The following is a 19,130-nucleotide window of genomic DNA, read 5'->3' as shown; positions in this document are numbered from 1 at the left end:
ATTAACTACACTAGAGATGTACAGGCCCAATTACTAGCACTTTGAATTTCGTCTTTGAATTACTACCTGCACTAGGAATACCATTCCTTAATTATTAACTGCATTGGGAATTTCATTCCTAATCGGTAACTGCACTGGGAACTTCATCCTCTTATAACTAAGAGAGGAGATTTGATAGTGGCATTCAAAATCACGAGGGGTCTGAACAGAGTAGATAGGGAGAAACTGTTCACACTGGTGGAAGGATCGAGAACCAGAGGCTGCAGATTTAAGGTAATTGGCAAAAGAAGCAATGGCGACTTGGGGAGAAATTTTTTTTAACACAGCAGGTGGTTAAGGTCTGGAATGCACTGCCTGACAATTTGGCGAAGGCAGCTTCAAACGAGGCATTCGAGGGAATTGGGTTATTAGAGAAAAGGAAGAAGGTGCAAGGTTCCAGGGAGGATGGCTCTAGGTGCATTGATCATTTGCTGAGCCGACACAGACACAATGGGCCAAATGTCTGCCTCCTGTGCTGTAACTATTCCGTGAACTAACTGAACTAGGAATTTTTTCTTTCAGTCACAGTTTAGACATATAAGTGATTTGGTGATTTTTCTGCCTCCTTGAATGCTGGGTAAACAGTTTGTATTGTTGGACATGGCACAGCAGATTGCATTGACAGCTGAGTGCGATAAGAGTTCGCTTATTAAAAGTAATGATTGTGCAACCAACATAAAAATTGTCGGTCTGCCTTTTATATTAAATGATTTCCTGACCATTTAGATAAGTATATCTTGATTCAACGTTGTTATCTACATTACAGAACCGTATGATTCATCATCACCGACTTTACACTCCATGCACTATTTAGAAGGGACTTTCACTTCCTTTCCATTTTTTTCCTCAACTTTCTTGCCTCTCTTCCTTGCTCAATGGTAGTCCGTTCTGGAGGTGCAGGAATCCCTGCAGTGCAGCAAGTGCCAGCAAGCTGTTCATCCATCATAGTCTAGCTCTCCGTTGGATGTTCATAGAACCTTACTTCCAGTGGATTCTTCAACAGCGATAGGGAGTGGGGACACCTTGGTCATTTTTTTCACCCCTGCCCCCGTGACCCAAAGGCAGTGGCGCCAACTGTTACCCCACCGAAATCCGTGGACCTGGCACGGCCCCGGATTCAAACCCACGAATTCCCTGACCTGCATTGCTTTAGTGACCTCGCTGAGCCATCAGCGCAGAGGAAAACCTAACAGAGCATTTATTTAGGATTTCAAACTCAGCCAAGAGCCCAGTAGAATGTGCTTAGAAAATTAGCCAGGTTGTCGAACACTACACATGATTTACTTTCTTAAACTCGCTCTGCTCTGGATGGATTGCTGGGAATAGCCACTGATGAGGTTATCTTTTTGAGTTTAATTGGATCTGACCTGACTGATATCACAGTGTTTATAAATCCACAGTCTAACTTTCAAGATGAATTTTAAAGGTCAAATTACATTTTATCTTAACCATAAGTGGCTGTAAAACTTGCTACAGCCATTTTGAAGGGATCTGTAAATGTAGTTTTATGGGTTTCGGACTAGAGCCTATGTGAATGTAGGAAATGCCGGTCCTGATTTTATAAAGAGAGGGTTGGTGTTTTAACACCATGCTGACTGAGCCTGTAACTGGGGCCTGCCTGTCTCTTGCTGCTTCTCACCTGAAGCAGGCTATGTTTACTTGCTGCTTACTGGTTCAAAAAAAAAGAGATGTCACTTGTACACACAGTTACACAGAATGGCATGTCACAAACATAAACCTCAAATTAAGAAAATCCCTGAACATTTCAATCCTCCCCATATGATGCAATTTGCTGAAACAATATTTCAGTGAGCAAGTCTTTCATAGAAGCAGGGAATATTAATTCATTTAAATATGTGTCAGATAAGTTTCCGAAAGAAATCTAGTATTGGGATGCAGTACATGAGCAATTTGAGCCGTGTCATGTAATGAGCATAGCATGCTTGGGAGGAATAGGTGACTTTGGACCTTTGATCCCTAAAGCTCTCCACCATGGATTTTCCTCATGTTATGTTTGAGTTTGTTGTAAACTAATTGACGGAGGTTTATTGACAAATCATATGAAAGATGACAGGCTGGAAACTATCTTCTTTGCCATCCAGCCTGTCCCACAGTTGCAATATCTTGAACATCCCAAGATATAGATTCTGCATGCCACATGAAAGCCGTGTGTGCTTCTGGGAGGGGTGAAAAATCCGATAAAACCCTGGCCGGTTTGGGGAGGGGAATAAAAGGGGAAACCCTTCTTCGGCCCCTTTGGCGACTAAAACTAGTCTAGAAGGTCACCCTGGTCCTGCTAACATGCATGTAGTACCATGCTTTTGCACAAGATTATCTCCATCCAGCCAGAAAGGGTCCAGTTTCATTTTCATTGTATTATATGACCACCAGGATGATGAATTAGATGGACCTTTGTTTGTAACATCTAGCAACCCCTACGCTCCAATGAAACTTCTGGATGGATATTGGAGGTTGTCTGAACATCAGTGGTGCCAGATTTTGCTCTTATAGATATGCAATATGGTGCAGCAGTAACCTAGGCAAATGTGAATCATGGGGACTGCCATATGAAAGTCCACAAATTTTTTTTCCTCGTGTGTGTGTGTGTGTGTGTGTGTGTGTATATATGCTTTGGCTGTTTATGCCATATTTCTCCAGCGTTTCTGCCCATCTTCCACCACCATTTAAGCAGGTAATTTGGAGATCCAACCCCCCCACAATCAGGAAACACTCCCCCATTACATACAATATCAAGAATAAAAACATTATTTAGTTTTATTCACCAAGAACAGAAGGGTGCATGCAATGCAAACAAAATCTTGTAGGCAGATTTTGAAAATTCTCCTGGACGGCTGAAAAGACAGTTAAGTGGAGCACAAATAATGGATGCTGCGCCGCAAATTAAATTGAGACAGTCACTCAAGATAAGCCAGGCTGTGACAAACTGTTCAACATACTCCACGAGCAGAACTAGATATTTCTAGCCTTTCCTTTGATTAAAACATGGTACACATCTGGTGTGTTCCTATTGCTTCCAACAGAATTTGAACAATGATCTTGTTTGAGTGATAACCTGCAGTGCGTTGATGGATAGTGTTGTGCCTGTGTTTCAACAAGATTACCACACCTGCCAGAGGCACAGGTTTTCTGAATGATCAGCTGCTTGCTTAGATGAGTAACAAATGACAGGCTAATTTAGAATCCATCCTTGCACACGTTCCCATTAATGAACAGTGAGACGGCAGGAGAAATGTATCTTCCCTGTGGCAGGATACTTTTCCACATGCGCAGCAACAAGTTAGCCTCTTAACATCCTAATTCAAAAAGTCATTCTGAAATTAGTTTGAATTTCTAAAGATACCACTGCACTGAAAATGTCTTAAGAGCTTCGGACAGGGCTTCATTCAGATCAACAAGGAAGGGCTTCATTCAGATCAACCTTAAACTGCCAGAGACCAGACAATGCAGTAATCTGTTACATTGCAATCTGTTTCAATGTACTTCCTTCCTGAACCTTATAAGCAGCTTTAATTCACAGACGCATTCCTCCCAACCTTTCGGGGCTAACTATTAATTTGTAGATTGGTTGGCTTTTAGTTCAACCAAGTAAAATTGAAGCAGCAGAAGCTTCTGAATGGAAATAGCTTGATGGGGAGTGTCGCGCTGTGTACTTCACAGGGTTAATTCTAATAGAAGGGGTTCCGTTGGAGGTAACTTTGTGAAGAGTGACTGACGGCTGCTGTAACTCTTTTGAGTTATCCACAGATCGCATGTAACTCTTTCGAGTACATTCACAGTTCTTGGTTTCCGGGAGTGGGACATGAACCCACAACCTTCTGACTCAAAGGCGAGGGTGCTATGAACTGAGCCACAGCTGACACCTCACTGACGGCTGCTGTATTGGCAGCATCAAGTCTCCCCTTGTGAGGAGGAATCACCAGGTGCTTCCAACCACTGCGCACCTCTGGCAACACACAGGCTGATCCACCATCTTGCTGGCTCGGGTTTTGCTGCACTCTCCTAATATGTGCTTTCATCATTTCTGGTTGATATGCGCACCCGCCAACCTCACCCCCCAATATTAGTGTTACAATTGTAATGATACAAGATATCAGGCAGAATCTTCCTAGCCCCGCGGAGGTGGGAGGGGCCAGGAAAATTGCACTAAAAATGCAGCTTTCCGACGTGCTCCTGTCTCCTGATACTTTTCCTGGAAGTAGGAGTGCAGGGATGGATGATTTCTTTTCCTTTATTCTTTCACAAGATGAGCTGGCAAGGCTGGCATTTGCCCATCCCTAATTGCCCTTGAACTGAGTGGTTTGCAGTTAAGAGTCAACCACATTGCTGTGGGTCTGGAGTCACCAGACCAGGTAAGGAGATTAGCATTGGCAAACCAGATGGGCTTTTATGACAGTGATGGTGGCCATGAAACTGAGAGTAGCTTTATAATTCCAGATTTATTAACTGAATTCAAATTCCACCAGCTGCCACGGTAGGATTTGAACCCACATCCCCAGAGCATTAGCCTGGATCCTGGATCTATGGATTACTAGTCCAGTGACATTACCATTACACTACCATCTCCTATCACAGTATCTTTACAGTGTAGATGGCCCATCGAGTCTGCAAGGACTCTCTGAAAGAGTGTTCCACCTAGTTCCACTCCCCTGTGTTATCCCCGTAACCTTGCACATTCTCTCTTACTGCCAACTTTCCTGCTGCTTGACCTTCTCACCCACTTGACAGCGGCAGGAATGCAATCAAGCTAAATAAGAAGCCATTTAATAGCGATTATTGCAGAACCACCCCCCCCCCCAAAAACTGTGTCCGCACACCAGCAAGCGAGAGGAATAGGCTGTACACTGGGAGGTGGAGGCTGCGTTAAAACTGAAGGAGATCGAAAATACTTCTGGCAGGAAATAGTGTCTCCCGTGGTCTCGGACTTGCCACGAGTGTGGATTTCCTGGAGACAGATGCCCCCAATCATCAGGGGCCTAATGAGGTCACAGCTGCTCCCCAGATACTGATGGCAGCTCCAGTACTACCCTGTCATTTCTGCTGCTTGCCCCAACAGTGCTTCCACTAGTCACACAGTGAGGGCTGTCGATCTCACTTGCAATGGGCCATTCTGTTTGCAGCTCCTGCCTCTGGAATGCTCCCACCATCCCTAACTGGACAGCAAACAGTCAGGCTACCTACCAATGGGTCTTCTCAATTGTCCAGATGGTGCAGTACCTCAAGTGCGTTCAGGGTATGAAAATGTACCCCATATCAGGTTCTAAACACTCATGGCAAAATTCAGCCCTTTGTCTGCTCCCTCAGGTGGATGTAAAAGATTCCATGAGCCCACTTGCCACCCAATCAGCACTCTCTTCACATACAGTATAAATTGTTGTTTTCCCCTTTTTATATTGGTATTCTTACAAAGTTTCCTGATGAGTGCAAGATGAAAAGCTTTGACATGTCTCTTTATTCAGCAATATTCCAGTTCTGTGCTACCAAATGACTATCTGATACCATTCGAAGAAGATGGGAGTTCTTTCTGGCATCCTGGGCCATATTTATCCCTCAACCCACGTTACTAAATCAGATGATCTGGTCATTATCACATTACTCTTTGTGGAATCTTGCTGTGCACAAATTGCCTGTCACAATTCCTGCATTACTAAAGTGATTACTCTTCAAAGTACTTCATTGACTGTGACGTGTTTTGTGTTGGCTTAAAGCTGTGCAAGTTGCTATGTAAATATAAATTTCTTTCTCTCACGTGCTGTTGTTAAGTCAGATCTGCAATGCAAAGGGAAAGATTTGATAGCAGATGTGCTGAACTATATGCACACGCCCATTTTGAATGAAAACAGCCCTGATATAAATGAAATATCATCACCAATCACTCCAATTAAACAAGCACTGTGAACATGTGAAGAGATTCACTGGTGCATAAAGTGTGCTGTTAACAAGCTGCAACTGTAAGTAAACACACACTTTATTGAAAGATTTAATAACATGACTTTGTGTTTGCATTAGTCATCATTGTGTTTGCATTAGTCATCATTGTTTTTGCAGCAAGATAGCCTGTTATTGTTTTTTTTTTTAATTAACATTCTTCTCTTTCATTAACTTCCCGTAGAGGTTTCTCACCAAAGGTGCCAATACCCTTTGGCTTTCCTCGTCCAGCCCTCTTGCTAATATCACAGGTCAGAATTTTCTGCGCTATTTAAATTCAGCCTGCACCTCTTAAAAGCAAAGTGGCTGCAGCTGGGAGCTGAGAAGGTTGGCAAAATGAGGCGGGAAGATTTTTGGGGGATGCTTGATAGCTTCCTGTCACCATGCCGTTTTGCCAGCGGCAGGAGAGCAGGCAGATCGGCTGCTTGGAAGACCAATTGAGGCACTTCCAGTGGGTTGCAGGGGGAAGGGCTCTGCTTTATGGGCACTCCATGGCTGACAGAGGCGCCTCCTGGCAGAACGGTGAACTCCACACCCCCGCCTCCCCCCAAACTCTGATCACTGGGGCTTTTCGGTCTCCATTTGGCTCTTCTACTCCTTTTACCACCCACTTACCATTTATGTGCTGATAGAAGACTGGTCCCACTTACATCTGACATCTGCACACATGTACTTCAATTTAAAAATGTTCTCTGCAAGATAAATGAAACAGTTTTCCCACTGAGAGGGTGTCATTTATTTATTTTATCTCATTTGTGTTTGGTCTGTGAAACTAGTCTGCTACTGTAGTGGCTGATTCTCGGGTTATGTGATGTTGCAGATATAGCAGCATGCTTCCATCACACTCAGGAGCCTTGTCAACTTTACATCTGCCTTTTGAAGGATAGAAGGCAACTTTGGATGTGGGAGAGATTGCAGGGACAGAGTTGGGCTTACCACAAACCTGCAATACTCCTTAGTAAAAACAGAAAATGCTGGAAAAACTCAGCAGGCCCGACAGCCTCTGTGGAGAGAGAGAAACCGAGTTAACGTTTCAAGTCAGCACAACTTCTTCAGAGCTAAAGAGAAGTAAAAATGTGGAATTTATACTGTTTGGGGAGGGGGGTGGAGCAGGTAAAGCAGGATAGAAGGTCAGTGATAGGTGGGGGCTAAGGAGAGATTGACAAAGATGTCATGGACACAAGACAAAGGGATGTTCATGGTAGTGGCAAAGACTAAAGAAGGTGCTGATAGTGGCATAAAAGTAAGAAAGCAGAAGGTGTTAATAGCAGAACAAGGGTCAGCACTCTGTGAAAGAACAACATAGAACAAGTGACAGATGGCCCTTTTTTGTGGGGGGTTGTGGTGGTAGGGGAAAAAGGATTTTTAAAAAAAGGGATTTAAAAATGGATAAAACAATGAATGCAAATGAAAATAAGTAAATAAAAACATTTTAAAAAGGGGATTATAAAAGGGCTGAAGATAGAGGAGAGAGTTCATGGTCTGAAGTTGTTGAACCCAATGTTAAAGTCCGGAAGGCTGTAAAGTGCCTAATCGGAAGATGAGGTGCTGTTCCTCCAGTTTGCGTTGAGCTTCACTGGAACATTGCAGCAGGCCAAGGACGGACATGTGGGCATGAGAGCAGGATGGCGTGTTGAAATGGCAAGCGACAGGGAAGTCTGAATCATGCAATGCTCCTTGCTTGTTTGACAATGAAACCCAGCAATAGTATTAGTTCATAGCAAGTGGAGACCAATAATGAATAATATTTCTCTCTCAGTTTCTTTCTCAAGAACAGGATTACGCCATTAAGTCCTTTGAGCCTGTACCACCATTTCTTTAGATCAGGGCTGATCTGTATCTTAATTCCATGTATCTGCCTTGGCTCCATATTCTTTATACCATTGCCTGACAACCTTAGTACCCTTGCCTAACAAATTCCTATCAGAATGAGCTTTCTGGCCTGGACATACTGCAGTGAGTTTGCTGTTTCATCGAGCTTTTTTATATTTGAAATGAAAGCAGCCTCGAGCACTTTGAATTTCACATTAATTGAATATGCCTGTTGCAGCAGGCTTGCATGCAGACAGGCGTGTGGAGAGTGTGGTAACCCTCTCTGACAATCAATCGATGATTCACACACATCAGCACTGGTGTTTGTGACAGCTGCTCCCATCTATGACTTGGCATCTGGGATTGATGATTTCAGGTCAACCTAACAGAGGAAGTCAGCATCATCCAGCTGAAGTATCTCCGTGAAGGTTCTGCCAGAGATTAAGCCTTCGGTGCTGAGCATTGCTTTTCTTTTAAACAACTATTGAAGTGAACACAAACAGCCCTCAAGGGTATAGCTCTGCTCTGCGTCGGCTATAGGTATAATATAAATATGTAAAAGTTCTAAGGCAAATCTTTTAAGTAATGTAAAGTCAGTTGGATAGATTGCCCTTTTCAATTCCCCAAATTAACCTGTTATGTGTTAATATCCACTTTTATCCATTTTTGCCAATGACTATCCATGGCCTAGCTGCATGCCCCTCCATATATCAGTAACCTCCACCAGCCCTACAACCTCCTGAGAACCCTCCTTCCTCCAATTCTGGCTTCTTGCTCACCCTCCATTTCCTTTCCTCCACCATTGGCACCCATTGCTTTGGCAGCCTAGGCCCTAAACCCTGGAATTCCCACCTTAAAACTCTCCGCACTTCTGTTCTCTTTTAAGATGCTATTTAAAACCTACCTCTGACCAAACATTTGCTTGCCTGGTCTAATATTACCTTATGTGACTCAGTGTGTGAGAACAGCCCTGTGAAGCACCTTTTTGCTATGTTGTTGTTGACCCAAATGCCATGTTGTCGAGGAATCGTAGAAACTTAACAGCACAGAAGGAGGCCATCCAACTTGCTATGCCTGTGTTTGTCACTGGGCTTGTCAGCTGCAGCTTACGGTAGCATTCTCACCTCTGGTCCCAGATTCAAGTCCCACTTCAGGACTTGAGCATAAAATTCAAGGTTGACACTCCAGTGCAGTATTGGGGGAAGTGCTGCACTGTTGGAGGTGTTGTCTTTTGGATGAGACATTAAACCAAAATCTACCTGCTGGGGTGGATGTGAAAGGTCCCATGACATTATTTCAAAGAAGGGCAGGGGAGTTATCCCTCGTGTCCTAGCCAATATTTATCCCTCAATCAACATCACAGAAGCAGATTATCCGGCCATTATTGCATTGTCGTTTGTGGGAGATGACTGTTTAGAATTGGCTGCTGCATTTTCCCCCATTACAACAGTGATTACCGTGCAAAAGAAAGTACTTCCATTGACTGTAAAGCACTTTGAGATGTCCAGTGATCATGAAAACCTCTACATAAGCACAAGTCTTTTCTTTCTTTCTTTGAACACTCTCACCCTGAAAGGCTTCCATTGCTCTGATACCTCTTTACCCTGGAATCGCCTTTTCCGATCCACCTGTACCAGGTCCCTTCTTAAATCATTGAAATTAACTTGTCCCAGTTGAGTATTTTAACCGTCAATGTTTTCTGGTCTCTTTCTGTAATTATTCTAGCCCGAATTATGATGGTCATCGCAAGCTGGATATATTTCATTTCCCATAATTAGATCTAGCACTGCTTCCTTCCTTCTTCATTTGGAGACATATTGATCGAGGAAGTTGTCATCTACATATATCAGAAATTTCTCTCCTTCCCCTACTATGCCTATAATAAATAAGGTTGTTAAAGTCTCCTAGTATTACTGTTCTAATTTTGTTACATGCCTTAGAAATTTGCCAACAATTTTGCTCACCAGTCTCCATTTCACATTTGGAAGTTCTAGTTTAAAAAAAAATTCCCAGCTATGTAACTGTTCCCCCACTCCGTTCTCAAGCTCAAGCCAAATTGATTCAACCCTAGAACCATCTAGTATGTCCGTTCTACTTCATCCTTAATCAATAATGCCACCCTCTCTTTTTCCTTCTCTATCTTGAATATTTAGTAATATAAAGAACAGGTGAGGTATTATACTGTAGCAGAAGTGTTGAACCCGAATGACAACACGTAATTGGAATAAGGCTTATTAACAAGGTATAGTGTCTCAATGATACCATGTCTTTGTCATTACTACAGCACCATTCTCACACTCTACCGACACAGCATGACCCTGCAGATCTTGTAATTTAGCAATTTAAATTCATCATGAGCCTGCATAAAAGCCTTAATGCAGCAGTAATTCTGCATAAATACCACAATTCAGTGCACAATCATTAAAGGTTCTTGTTGTGTTTTGTGGGAAAGATACAATTGTCACCCTTGTGTACATAGTTGCTCCAAAGGCCATTGGTACCATTTCTCATTGTCCTGTCATTAAAAAGCTGAATGTTTAATTAATTTCCTTTAGGGAAGGAAACCTGCTATTGCTAGTCTGCCTGGCCGAAACATGGTTCCAATGCTTCCCTGTGGTTGACTCGGAGTGTTCCTGAATGTTCTAGTGAGTCACTGTTTTGTAAAAGATAATCACTTCTCAAAGAGACCAGCACCATCATCTCAGGCCAACTGAAGGCAACTGAGGGTGTAAGTGTAGCCTGGCCAACTTCACCAATTTCTGAAGTGCAGAAGCAAGAAGTACATTGGCACCTCACCATCCTTTACATGCTCTCAGAGCCATATGTGTGGGGTTTTAATCTTTAGAGCAGAGAATGTTAAGAGGGAATATGATAGAATTGTTCATAACCAAGAAAGATTTTGATAGACTAAGGAGAAACTGTTTCCAGGGGAAGAAGGGGCAGTAACCAGAGAACATAGATTTAAGGTGATTGGCAAAAGAGTCAGAGGCAAGATGAGAGAACTTTGTCCTTGCACAGCGAATTGTTGGAATCGGGAATGTACTGGCTGAAAGGGTGAAGGGGAGGCAGATTCAATAGTAGCATTCACAGAAGAATTGGATAAATGCCTGAAGGAGAAATATTTACAGGCTATGGGGAAGAGTGAGTGAGTGAGATTAATTGGATAGCTCTACCAAAGGGCTAGCACAGGCACGATGGACCGAATGGCCTCCTGGGCTATCATTTTTGTGCTTCTATTAAAGCTTCTCAGGCTACCTTCCTATGGCAGTGTTCACAGTGAAGCACTATCCTGCCCTCACCCAGAATGTCAGCAATGTCCAGCAAGGGTCACTGGATAGCACTCGGCAGCAGAAAGCCTGTCCAATGTTTGCTAAATGACACCAGCTAATTCTGCAGAGACTGGAGGATTGAAGCTGGAAGCCCCTCAGACTCCATGTTTCAGTACCACATTAGGCAGACCCCTGGGACAAGCTCTGTGCCAGATTTTTGTTGCGTTATGGAGACTACGCAGAACGTTTTAAAAATGGTGGACGGGACCTGGATCTGGAAGTCCTGTTCCCGTTTCCAGCAGGTCCTATTTTTGCTGGTAGTGGAAAGGCAGGTGGTGTGGGGGGTGGTACGGCAGGGATGAAGTGCACAGGAGCGAATTACAAATTGGTACGGCCATTTAAACTCAGCGCACAAGACAAGCAGACCCCATTTTCACTCCAGAAACGGCCTCAAGCCTGTCGTGTGTGTTCCATGACTTTATGGTGGAGGTGTAAATGCTCTTGAAGGGTATATAAGGTATGTAAAACCGTCAGGCTGTCAAGTTATTTAAATCCCCTGCCCTTTAAAATTTGAAAAAAATAAATGCTGGCATATGTCTGTGAGAATAATAAAAAATCAGTTCCAGCAGTGTAGCTGTTTCTTGAAATAGCCCTAATGCTAGCATTATTACTGTTTAACTGCTTCCAAAACCGATTATCATTATATTGGGGGGCTTTAAGTTTACTGTTTGATTGACAACTGAGGTTATTAAATGATTAACTGTCTTTTTGGGGTTATGAATACAAATGTTTTTTCTACAAGGGTTTAAGTACTTGAGTGGATTTAAAGAATTGGCTTTCATGAATGAGTTTTTTTTTGTATACAGTGAAGTCTGTAATAGATACTTTATTTCATTTCAACAAGGCTGATGAAGTCTGTCCATGGTGGATACCGCATGAGTTGGCATGGAGGGTGTAAGGGTAAAGGATGGTGGATGGGTGGGGGGGTATGAGTTGGCATTGGTGTAGGTGCTTTAAGGGCTGTGGGGATGACTGGGGGTCATGGTTTGGTATGAGGGGCTATTGGGGGCATTGGTTGGCATGACTTGGCATGGATGGGGCATGGGGAGTGGTTGGGAGGTGAGGGGGTGTGTGAGGTGAGGTGAGGGCTCGAGGACCTAATATTTAACAAAACAGCTGGGACAAGGTACCAAAGATCTGAGGCGGGCCTTTTAGCCAGCCTGCCTCGGCACTCGGCAGCCTCTGTGGCCGCCTCCAGTCTGCGCCAGGAGGTGGCGGGCTTGATGTTATCCTTGGCATCCCCCCCCTCCTCCCCCGTGGAATGAAAATCGTTCCAGTTGAGGCACTTGTTCCTGAAGTGGATGCACTGAGCTGGGGCATTTCCTGACTCGAATTCCCTGCCTTGATGGGGAAAATCTGGCCCTTCTGTCATTGTTGTTCGGAGAGTTTTTTTATATGCTAGGAAACTATTTTAATTACATCTTATTAAGTAATTGAAGCAGTCTGTGCCCATATACAGCAAGACTGGGCAACATTCAAGCTTGGACTACTAAGTGGAAAGTAACATTGATGCCCGTGTGGCAATGTCCATCCCCAACATGGGAGAATTTGACCATTTCCCCCAGACTTTCAATCGTGTCATCACTAGCAGCATCTTGTGGTGCTTTGGGGTGGGGGGGTGGGGGGCGATGCTGGGGGTTACCATTGACCAGAAGCTTAACTGGACCAGCCATATAAATACTGTGGCTACAAGAACAGGTCAGAGGCTGGGAACTGTGCAGTGAGTAACTCTCACCTCCTGAATCCCAAAACCTGTCTGCCATGCGCACCTATTGTGTAGAAGAACAAGGGCAGCAGGCATGTGGGAACACCACTGCAAGTTCCCCTCCACATCACAGAATATTCTGACTTGATGATTAAAATGATGATAATGAAGCTACTGGATTGTCATTAAAAAAACCCATCGGGTTCATGATGTCCAGGAAGGAAATCTGCCGTCCTGACTCAGCCTGGCCTATGTGTGACTCCTGGCCTGCAGAACTGCCCTCTGAAATGGCCGAGCAACTCGGTTATATTCGAGAATGTGGCTTGTCACAACGTTCTTAAGGGATGGGCAATAATTGCTGACCTTATCGACAATGCTCACGCTCTATGAATGAATAAAAAAAGCCACCGATGTCGCACTCACCACGACCCACTGAACTCCTTTCTTAAATCCTCTACCTTGGCATCAAGAAGCCACTGAAGGAGGACATGCAGGACAAAGCAGCCCGTCTCATCAGCACCCCATCCACCAACTTAAAACGTTCACTCCCTCCACTACTGACGCATAGTGACAGCAGTGTGTACCATATACAAGGCTCTTTTGACAGCACCTTCCAAACCCATGACCACTACCACCTAGGAGGACAAGGGCAGCAGATGCATGGGAACACCACCTACAAGTTCCCCTCAAAGCCACTCACCATCCTGACTTGGAAATATATCACCGTTCCTTCACTGTCGTTGGGTCAAAACCCTGGAACTCCCTCCCTAGCAGCACTGTGGGTATTCCTACACCACCTAGACTGCAGTGGCTCAAGAATGCAGCTCACCACCACCTTCCCGAAGGCAATTAGGGATGGGCAAAAAAGTGCTAGCCTAGCCACCGATGCCCACATCCTGGTAAAGAATTGAAAAAACTCCCTCCCTGCTTTCAGAAGCCTTATATATGTAAACCTTTCTTTTCTGCTGTGCTTGCAGTCTGAACTTAGCTGGCTCACATCTGTTCAGATGTCACAACATTTTAAAGAAAATGAAGCCAGTCATCGTTCTGCCCTTGAAGAAACTTGGCCTTTACCCTGCTTTCTCTGCCACCATCCACCACCCACCCCACCCAGCTGCCAATCAACCCAGCAATTCAGAAGTGATTGACCTCAGGATGTGTCTATTTAGACCATTTCCACATGGCAAGCACAAGAGCGGCTGCCTTAAAGGGACAGGCCTGATTAAACACTTGGAGCAGTTAAACATCACCCTTGGTGTGTTAAGCCAAGATCACCTGTGTGTGTGACGCCACAGGAGATCAGCTGGTACAAACCACAAACTTCTTTGCAATCCTATACATCTTCGGGAGGCGTTGTGCATAAGTAGATGCTGAGGGACACGCCCTACAAGATAATACGTTACAAATACAGTAAACAATGATGCTGTTAGCAGCAAACATAAGAAAAACCCACATGCACCCCGACCCTCTCCCTGCACCCCTATCCCAGCCTGTTTTTTAACCAGCGTTGCTGTCTGTATGAACGTTTGGGACAAAGTTTCGCAGTTAGACGGCACCAAATTAAAGACATTCCTCCTGCTTACTTTCCACTTCTTCTAGTCGATGCTATATGTCAGAACATCTGTCCTTGAAAAGCGTTGGTGGTCTGAATGCATTGTTACAACAATGCAGCGAAAAGTCTGAGGGAAATTGATGGCTCTGATAATGCCTTTTGATCGGTTGAAGTGTTTATGTCTGGCGAATGAGGGGCCATTCAGCGTGTGTGCCTGTTTACAGATCCCTTCATTAGCTGGCTTGTTGGAGTCAGGTGCAGAGTCCAGCAGCTGACCAGTCACCTTTTACAGCCTTCACTTTCCTGCCACACAAAAACTAGCAGAGATTATAGAAAAGCACCTGCGGAGAAAAGCATTGTCAAAACACAAGAACGCAGGGTAATTGAAACTTCTCCCAAATCATACAAGAGGCCTGTTTAAACAGTCATAACATTTACAATAAGATAAGAAAAACAAAGGGTTACAAGGATAGAGCCACAGCCATGATCGTGAAGCAATTTGCCCTGGTACCACTCAGCTTTAACAAAGCAACACTGATAAAAGTTGCAGACTAAAAACATTCTGCTGCCTTTGTTTACCGACCATTTACAATGAATTCAAAGTTGAGCAAAAAAAGTAGTTTACAGCAGCCAGCAGATTTTAAACATGTCACCAGCATGAGGAGCGGATCAAGGCATGATGCGACAGGGATGCTCTTTGAGGATATGAAGCTTATTTGACAAAAGGACCTCAATCAAACTGACTTTGAGGATAATGCTCTAATTGGCAAGAATCCCTCCTCACTCTGACCAAAGAAAAGACATTGCTATACACCTTACACCCTCTGTCCCTATTGCAAGCATCACCATGCTGAGAAACCTTAACATGGCAATGCACATCACCTACAACCAATTAAAAAGTACAGTGGCTTCTGGAAACATAACTATATCTCAATTTCAATAACAGCTTTTGTTGCGGAGAGAAGAAAACCTAAGGAGTTACATCAAGATACACTAATATATGAAGCCTGGCTCAATTAAATATTTTGTTCACAGGTATAAAGCAATGGTTGAAAACATCAGAAAAGGTTCTCGTAATGTTTGATGCTTAGGATTAATGTGCTGTAAATTTTATGTTAAATATTGTAACGATTATGGTGTTCAAAACTCCAGGTTGTTTTAATGAGGTTGAGCCCCTCTTTTTGGGCCCAGACTTGGCATTGAGCCAGTAGTGCGCACCCAAACGCTGGTTCCCAAAATTGGGCCTCAGGGCCTCCTCTAATTATTCCAGGTGAACTGTCAGTGCCTGTCACCCCTCCGCAGGTATCTCCCCTTTCCCCAGCATTTAGTTTAGGGCGGTGGCCCTCAGGAAAGTTCCAGTGTTTTGGTGGGAGGGGGTTGTGATGGGAGGGGAATGAGGGGTGAGGACAGCGAGATGAGGGCCATTTCTGGCTGGCAGCAGCTGTCAGAAGTACTGGGGAGCCAGGAGGAGCTGTCTTGCACTTTGCTGCTCCACATTTGTAAAAAGAAAAGTTAAAAAGAATATTTAGCCTACCTGTTTAATGGTGGCCAGAAAACTCAGGCAGAGCAGACTTGAGGCCTGCTCCATTCAGGGCTGCACAATTTCTGGAAAAAATCCTTTAACAGATATTAGAACCCTCATTAAAATAACTTGGGGCCTAATGCCTGTTTTTAAGCAGCCAAAAACACAGAAGAGCGGGTGGTCCTATGATGAGGGAGTGAGTAAATTGGGCTTATATTCTCTGGAGTTTAGAAGTATGAGAGGCAATCTCATTGAAACCTACAAAATTCTGAAGGGGCTTGATAGGGTGGATGCTGAGAGATTGTTTCAGCTTTTCAGAGAATCTGAAACACGAGAGCATAGTCTCAGGACAAGGGGCCTATCATTTAGGACTGGGATGAGGAGAAATTACTTCACTCAAAAGGGTTGTGAATCTTTGGAATTCTCTACCCCAGAGGTTTATGGTTGAATACATTTAAGGCTGGGATAGACAGATTTTTGGCCCCTCAGGGAATCAAGGGATGCAGGACACAGGCAAGAGAGTGGAATTGAAACACAAGATTAGTCATGATCATATTGAATGGCGGAGCAGGCTCGATGGGCCATAAGGTCTACTCATGCTCCTATTTCTTGAGTTTTTGAGGCCCTAAAGTGGGCAGTTAATGCCCAATCAAGGGTCTCATCCTACCACAGTTGGTATTAACCCAGCAGCATGACAAGCAAACCCATGTGGTTCTAAGGTAACCCCTTTCTAGACTGAAAAGAACAATTAGCATTAATGCTAGGGCCTTTAATCAGACAGAAAATTGGCAGCAAACCAAAGGAGGAGATAGTCGGAGGCTGACTAAAGGCTTAGAGTTCAAATCCTCCTCATAACTCCACCTTTCATACTGACATCAGCCTTATAACTCTTCGTTGCACTGCTTCCATTTTATGACTGTCTCCCTGGTTTCTTGGTAACCAGTATTGGACACAGCTCTTGTCTAATTGTACAGTTTAACCACAATCTTTTTCTACTTTTTACTAGTTTGGCCATGTGGTTCAACATTCCATTGGCCTTGTTGATTGCTGTCGTCTCGGACAACAGTGTGGAGCTTATTAAGATACCTGGATCTCTTTCAACTTTACCCGTAGCCATTTTAACACTATTCCTACCATACATGCGTCACTTTGTTTCCTGCCTAATGTGGCACTTTGTACGTGTCTGCAACAAGTTTCGTTGGCCATTGTTCTCCCCTGATAGATATTTAGTCCAACTCATTGTGTAATTTCTAATCTGCCTCCTCCAGTTCCAGTGTCCCTCCCAGATTGGGGCTACCGCAAATTTGACCAGTTTGAGTCCAAGGGCTGCATTCTATGTGCTCCGCTGGCCATGTTTTCGGCAAGCAAGGCATGTCAAATAGGACGGGTGCTCACCCTGCCACCTTCCTACCCATCCTGAGCTCACCCCCATAATATGGGGGGGGGATATGCCAAAATATGTCTGCCATATTTAAATAGACAATCAAGGGTCAATTAGGCTTGTCAATAAACCAATTGACCCCAATAACATGCTGCCCACACCATAAAACGGTTGATGTGGGCAGTCGGGTGGGAGTGGGCAGCACCATTGTTTAAAGTAAACTTTTCAAAGGACGGGAAAGAAGGGGGCTACTCTAACTTCGAGGGCCACCCTTTGAGGATTGGGGATAGACCCCCCTTCCACACCCCCCCACCCCCCCCCCACCGAAGATAGAACCCCTCTCTTCCTTTATGCCTTAAACCCACCACTCCTCCCCCACACACACACCCCCCCCCCCCACCCCCCACCACCACCACCACCCCAGCCCCCCAACCCGCCCAAGACACTGGACTTATCTGTTTCCTAGGATCCATTGGGCTGCCACCTTCTTACTCATTGCAGTCCTGGCAGTGCCCACTAATGCGTTGTTGGTGCTGTTGGGACTGATGGAACTGCTGGCTAATCCGATTGGCCCAACATAACTTGTCCGCCAAATACCCATTGTTTTCTACCTATCAGTCAATTTTGTAACTATAGAACAAAAACAAAAATACCTGGAAAAACTCAGCAGGTCTAACAGCATCTGCGGAGAGGGATACAGTTGACGTTTCGAGTCCGTATGACCCTTCATCAGGACTAAAAAATATAGAAATGAGATGAAATATAAGCTGGTAGAGGGGAGTGGGTCAGGAGGAGCTCGATAGGGGGCCAGTGATAGGTGGAGGCCAAGAAGAGACTGCCAAAGATGTCATAGACAAAAGGACAAAGAGGTGTTGACGGTGGTGATATTATCTAAAGGATGTGCTAATGGGGACATTAAGGGTAACAAGCAGGACAAGCAAGTGGCAGATGGCCCTAGTGGGGGTGGGGTGGGGTGGGGGGGAAGGGATCGAAATGGGCTAAAAAGTGGAGATGAAACAATAGATGGAAATAAATTTAAAAATAGATGGGAAAAGAAAAATATATTTGTAAAAAAATTATAAATTATTGGAAAAAGGAGGATCAGAAAGGGTGTAGGGATGGAGGAGAGAGTTCATGATCTGAAATTGTTGAACTCAGTATTCAGTCCGGAAGGCTGTAAAGTGCCTAGCCGGAAGATGAGGTGCTGTTCCTCCAGTTTGCGTTGAGCTTCACTGGAACATTGCAGCAGGCCAAGGACGGACATGCGGGCATGAGAGCAGGGTGGTGTGTTGAAATGGCAAGTGAAGGGAGGTCTGGGTCATGCTTGCGGACAGACAGAAGGTGTTCCACAAAGCGGGTTCTGATGAAGGCTCATACGGACTCGAAACGTCAACTGTATCCCTCTCCGCAGATGCTGTCAGACCTGCTGAGATTTTGCAGGTATTTTTGTTTTTGTTCTAGAATTCCAGCATCCACAGTATTTTGCTTTTACCTTTGTAACTATAGTTTTGAGCTTACCTGATAGATTTTCATGTAGAGCTCATCATGAAACATTGTAGCATCTGATCGCAATCTGATTAAACACTAGAAATTCTGTTCACAGTTTGACATGTGCAGAGTTAGTGTATTTACCACAGTCCGTACAGGATGTTGATCATCTAACATATATTGCACTGACTTCAGTCTCATGTACACAAGTTATAATTGATGTGTATAGGAGACTATTCACAATCTGGTGGATGCAATATACAGATTATAAATACAATATATGATCATTATCTGATATGTACAAGAAATTCTGATCACAGCCTGACCTATACAATCTACTGATCACAGTCTATTCT

General features: G+C 44.2%; 1 protein-coding gene across 1 annotated transcript in view; it reads left to right on the top strand.

Annotated features, from left to right (window-relative positions):
• Positions 1-19,130, top strand: part of bcar3 (BCAR3 adaptor protein, NSP family member) — a 164,100-nt gene that overhangs the window by 45,039 nt on the left and 99,931 nt on the right. The window lies entirely within an intron of this gene.

This window comes from Cetorhinus maximus, chromosome 17 (genome assembly GCF_964194155.1).
Source record: "Cetorhinus maximus chromosome 17, sCetMax3.hap1.1, whole genome shotgun sequence".
In the NCBI taxonomy this organism is placed as follows: Eukaryota; Metazoa; Chordata; class Chondrichthyes; order Lamniformes; family Cetorhinidae; genus Cetorhinus; species Cetorhinus maximus.
The sequence above is the reverse complement of the archived record's forward strand: the minus strand, read 5'-3'. Positions and strand labels throughout refer to the sequence as shown.